We start from the raw sequence: 6259 nt of genomic DNA, 5'->3' as shown, positions 1-6259 counted from the left end.
CCCCCCCCCAGGCACAAGGTTTGATGGTTTGATGACTAGATCTCATGGCTCTAACTTCATCAATGGGTTAGATTCATGGCTCTAACTTCATCAGTGGGTTAGATGGCAAGCAGTTAGGTGGTGGTGCCTGGCTGCAGGAAGTGGGCCACTGGAGGCACATCGCTAAAGAGTGTCTCTTGTGCTTGCCTCTACATTGCTGTCTGTGTGTCCTTCTGCTTCCTAGCTGCCGTGAGGTGAGCGGCTCTGCTCCTATACCCTCTCTGCCATGCAGCTCTATCTTCCCACTGGCCCATGGCAAGGAGCTAGCCAACTCCTCTGAAAACAGGAGCCCAAATACATCGTCCCTCTTTTTAACTGTGCCCACCCCCAGGCATTTTGTCACGGCAATGGAAAGAAACTTAACAGTAAATAAAGAATGGCTCACAAGTCAATTAGCAACTGGGATTCCATCACGTTAATGAGATTTGTCCTGTGTTGCCGTTTATTAATTGATCACTTGGTCTGTTGATTGGGATGTGTGTGTGTGTGTGTGTGTGTGTGTGTGTGTGTGTGTGTGTATGACACAGAGCACATGTAGTGCTCAGGGGATACCTTGCAGGAGTCAGCTCTCTCCTATAATGTGGGTTCCAGGGATTAAATTCAGGTTATCAGACTTGGCTGCATGTACCTTTATCTGGGGTCATCTCCTCAGCCATGTATTTCTAATTATTCAAACTTCTTTATCCAGGTCACACATCTAGTAGCTTCTACTAGACAAAGTCCACTAGATGAACAGGACACTAGAGGAGAAAACAGTTCCTGTCTAGATGAAACCAGAGCATTGAGGCTTAGACAGTGTACAAAAAGGATAGTATTTAGACAATTCCATGTGGTATGTTCTCCTTGTCCGAGACATAGTTCTAATAACCAGTAATGACCTAATTGATCTAATGCAAAACAGCATGGAAGCAGCAAGGTCAAAATGACCCCAAGGAGAGAAAAATGGCTGCTCTCCAGGACCTCTTAACACAGGACTAAGACCTTTATGAAACCTCTGGGGCCCTCAGGACACCACTGTATCACAGCTCTGAATCATAACAACCTTAAACATGATGCTGAACCATCAACTCCAGGCAAAAGTGAGCACACCACATTCTATTTTCAGAGGCAGAGAGAAAGAGACTTAAGAAAGTACCATCAGAGGCAGGGGAGCTGGTCCAGTGGATAGGGCACTTGCTGCATAAGTGTGAGGACAGACTGCAGTTTGAAGCCTTAGCAGCCACAGAGAAGGCAGGAGGGTGTACCATTCTGCCTGCAGTCCATCCATGCACCGAGGAGGCAGAAACGGAATCCTCTGGGTGAGTTGGCCAGCTAGATTAACTGCAATTAGGGAGCTCTGGGTTCAGTGAGAGACCATGCTTCAGTAAAATAAAGTGGAGACAATTAAGAGAGACACCCTAAGTCAACTTCATAGGCCCACATGTACCTGTATACATGTGCACACACATGCAAACATACATAAACATATGCACACAGAACACACACACACACACATAGGAGGGAGGAGAGAGAGAGAGAGAGAGAGAGAGAGAGAGAGAGAGAGAGAGAGAGATCAAAAACAAATTTGTGTCCATTTGAAGATAAATGCAATGGCCTGTAAGTTAATTTGTATGGAACACTCATTCTCCCAAGAACTCATGTAAATGAGATGTGATGACAGACTGCATGTAAACAGCTATCTCCACAGCCCTAGCAAACAGATTCTTTTACCCTCATACTTTCATCCATTTTTAAAAAATAAGACTCTGCTCCTATTGACAATATTGTGGGAAAACTTGTCAGCTCTTGTCCCCTAATCACACATATGAATATTTTATACCCAATGACAAGAAGCCATTTGAACTTGACTTAAGAAAACAAAAAACAAAAAACAAAGAAAGAAAAGGCATTGGGGGGGGCAGGGACGGGGGACAATGGCATGTGAAGAAAATGCAAATGGCGGGTTTCTTCCAGGAGGTGGTGAGGCCCACTTCTCTGCGCGTGTAAAATAGTGTCTGAAAGGACAAGCAAGAGGGACACTTCTTTGCTTCTCCTTGTGACCATCAGACTTCTAAACCAAATACTGAGAGAACCAGTTAAGTCCAGGAGGTTCTACCATTGCCTCAGTCTCTGAGGTTTCACTCTGACAAACTATGGTAGGGAGGGTGTGCAGGAGAAACTTGTTTTTAAGGCATACAGGAAATGGTATTAATAACAGAAAGAGACTATGATAAGATACCGCCAGCAAAGATTATGGCCCCAGTGACCTTCCTCCAACCAAGCCCTGCTTTCCACAGCTCTACCGACTCCCAATGTCTGTTCAGATTTGGAATTAAATCATTCATTAAGGTAGATCACTCATGGCCTAATAGTCTCTAGAGACATCATCATAGCCACCCAGAGGTATGCTTTACTACCCTCCTAGGCATTTCCCAATCAAACTGACAATCAGGATTAACTGTCATATGCCTCCTTGGGGGACAGGATCCACCCATTCAATGCACACATACAAAGAGCCTTTCTGTTTCCTATCCCCCTGACAATAATAAGTGGCCCAGGGTTAGGCATACTTGTCAATTTGCACTAGTGACCCCAAGAGATGAGAAAGATATCTCATACTCCTGTTGATAACTACAAAGGTGCGTTTGGGGGCCACCAGCCACTGAGTGACTTCCTAGAGTCTCCATAAGAAGACAGTTGTTAGTGGAGAACAGAACTGAGTAGAGGAGGGAGTGGGAGGGAGGCTCAACCAGCTTCATGATGCTGCCATTCAGCTCACCTCCGAGGAGTCTGACCCCTGCTGCTCTTGTTAGACAAACCATCTTTTCTGGTGAAAGACAAACAGGGTTTGGTTTCTGCTACATGCAACTGGATTCATTCTGAGGAGCCAGGGAGCCCTGGAAATGACCTAGGGAAGAGTCCATGTGAGATCAGAGGCATGTCCTTGGGGAGTGGAGTCCTCTGAGCATCTCACTGCTGAGTTTCGTTCATAGGGTCTCTATAGAGGACAGTGTGTGTGTGTGTGTGTGTGTGTGTGTGTGTGTGTGTGTGTGTGTGTGTGTGCGCGTGCGCGCAAAGGTAGAGAGTATAGCCATGGTGATTTAATACTTTCCACTTTTGCATTTCCATCACCCTGTAGTTGAAGGCAGGCAAAGGCAAAACTTCCAAATGGAAAACATCTGGGAGGAGCATTGTATTGGTTAAGGTAGAAGCTGTCCAATTCTCTTGAAATGGATAGTAATGGGTATCTGTTGTCATGCCTACCTAGAATCCCTTTCTCCCCTACTGAAAGCATTATGGTGCTCTGTGTCTGGGACAAACAATCTCTTATCATTTAGATACTGCTGAATGAACCTAGCAGGGTGGACACATGACTCAGATCTAAACAGTTAGTGTGGCCGTCTTTGGGCAATGAAGAAAACATCCAAAGAGGTGTGATCAGGATGAATACAGAGACTTTGGCATACTAACTGGGAAAGGGATGCTGGATCCACCCTCTATCGGAAACTGCCAAAAGTGGCTTCACAGACATGACCCATCTGTGAGAGAGGGCCAGAGTCAAGACAGTTAGAGACCAGCAGACCAAATGCTTTCCTTGAGCCTCTGAATTGAGGCAACTGTGAAGCTGCATTTATCATTTGTACTGGTCAGATTTTTTTTTTGTCAAGTTGACACGTTAGGAGTCTTCTGGAAAGAGGGGTATCAAAGGAGGAAAACACCTTCATTAGATTGGCCTGTAGGCGAATATGTAGGTTTTTTTTTTTGATTAATGACTGATGTGGGAGAGGCAAGTGCACGGTGGGTGGTGCCACCCCTGGCCAGGTGGTCTTAAGACCAGGTTGGCATAAGAAAGCAGGCTGAGTAAGCTATTAAGTAGATTTCCTCTATGGTTGCTGCTTGAATTCCTGCCCTGACTTCTCTCAGTGATAGACTGTAACCTGTGAAAGGAAATAAATCCTTCCCTCCCTAAGTTACTTTTGGTCTTGGTCTTTATCATCACAGCAATAGAAAACTAATGAAGATACCATCTGACTTCTTTGTAAAAAATCTACTTTATCACTTGAGTAAAGGTCTTTCATCTACTGTTAACTTCCTAGCAAAGCACAGGGATTCAGAAAAAAAATTTTTTTTAAAGAGTTTTTTTATTATGTGTACAGTATTTTACCTGCATGTGTCCCTGAAAGACAGAAGAGGGCACCAGATCTCATTACTAGTGTTTGTGAGCCACCATATGGTTGCTGGGAATTGAACTCAGGACCTCTGGGAGAGCAGGCGGTGCTCTTAACCTCTGAGCCATCTCTCCAGCGCCCCCCCCTTTTTTTAAAATATTTTTTAATACACTAAATGAAAGAATATCTGAATATCCTAATAAGAACTGGAAAAGTTACTTGAACATGTTTTCCTTGATTTTGTTTGTTTGTTTGTTTTCTTTTTTGAAACTCTTACTATGTATCCCTGGCTGGCAAGGAATTTGCGATAAAGACCGGGGTGGTATCAAACTTACAAAGATCTTCCTGCCTCTGTCCCAGAAAGCTAAAATTGTCAAGGGCATGCACCACCAAATCCAAATTCCTTAAGTTTTTAAAAATTCTAGAACAAATATTATGTAGTACGATATACTGCATCTAATACAATGATGGCTGTAGCTTTGTGAGTTGGCCAACATCCGGTTAACTAGTGAACTTTGGAGATATAACCTAGTTTATCTGGTTGCTTTGTTGGTGTTTTTTAAAAAGTATCATTGGAAAACCACAATCCTCAATACTATAAATTCTTTCTATGTCCTTCCACCAAGAACAAGTGACCAAAGCCACAAACCAATTATCCTGTAGCCGAGATCTCTACCGTACACCTCTGCTATTATTTGTATATTTAAAATGATAAGAGAAACACACAAAAAATAATTTTCTTGTTGTTGTTGTTACCACTCCTAGAGAAGACGTTGCCTTGGATGTATGATAAAGTAAAATCGCTATTCACAGAAAATGCAAACATTCATTTTTAAATTTTTATTTTTAAGTGGCAGTAGTTGTTCAACCAGCATTCTGTTCTATCATTGGAGATGAAGATCAAGGTGCATTTGTTCTTTTAGAAGTAATCAATTTCTAATGACAGTGGTTTCTACCGGCAGGATCGCCAGCAAACGTTAAGCACACTTTCCTTAAGCAAATGGTAGAAATCCTCTTCATCACCACCACACAATCTCTATCCAGTTCATGCAACTCACCATACTATTCTTTGGAGCCATTAACAGGTATCTCTGTCTGTCTCTCTGACTATCTCTAGCTCCCTCTCCCCACTGGCCAACTGGGAGACATCGAATACTATTCCGGGTCTTGAAAACTCTCAAGGCACGTTAACGTATTTTAGAATGTGAGAAGTCTTTGCAGTTAGAGATAATCTGCTCAAATTTGCTTAACCCAGCATTTCCCAAAGTTAACTTTCTCAAGATTAACTATAGCGTTTCACACCCCTTCCATACAACCCCACCTCCAGACCCCCCCATCCCTCAAAGCAACTTTGGGAACAGCTTGCAGAACTAGCTCCATAAAGCAAAGTTTGGGAACTCTACTTTAGTGGTTTCTATCCCACAGATTTTGCTGTCTGAATAATATATAAGGAGTTTTGAGTGACAATTGCACCCATTTGAATATATCTTCAACTGACTCCAAAATTAGAAGTTTAAAATGCAAATTTTCAGAAAGCAAACTGTCTTTCCCATTTAGACATGTTGCTGAAATGTATTTTGATTTTGTATAGGCTCTTATCACTTACCACCATATCTGCTATAGGTTATAGTATCAAAAGACTGATAAGTATTGAACACAAATATGATTAGTTATGTTTAAATTTTATGTACATAGAGATCCCTGACAATCTTAATACGATGACTACATCCTTGATTTGTTTGTTTTTTTGGTATATGCCTCTTAGGACAATTGGGATAATGGAGATCTCTTTATTTATCCTCTGTAGAAGATGTGTATTGTGTACCTGTGTTAGTATGGGGAAGACATGAAGCTCTTTCTATTGAGCCTCAGATATGGCAGCGGAGAATCTTCAAACATACTAGAAGTCCAACTTCACATCATATATCTTAAATGAACTTCTTTACTTAGCTGCTTGGCTATGCATTAAATCTTGGCATACACAGAACAATAAAAACAGGGCAACTTATAAGGTATATCTCTGTTGGCTGGATTAAGAAGATTAGCTTCTTAGCTGATGTTCAAAGAAGTCA

This window comes from Peromyscus leucopus, unplaced genomic scaffold, assembly GCF_004664715.2.
Source record: "Peromyscus leucopus breed LL Stock unplaced genomic scaffold, UCI_PerLeu_2.1 scaffold_92, whole genome shotgun sequence".
Classification (NCBI taxonomy): domain Eukaryota; kingdom Metazoa; phylum Chordata; class Mammalia; order Rodentia; family Cricetidae; genus Peromyscus; species Peromyscus leucopus.
The sequence above is the reverse complement of the archived record's forward strand: the minus strand, read 5'-3'. Positions refer to the sequence as shown.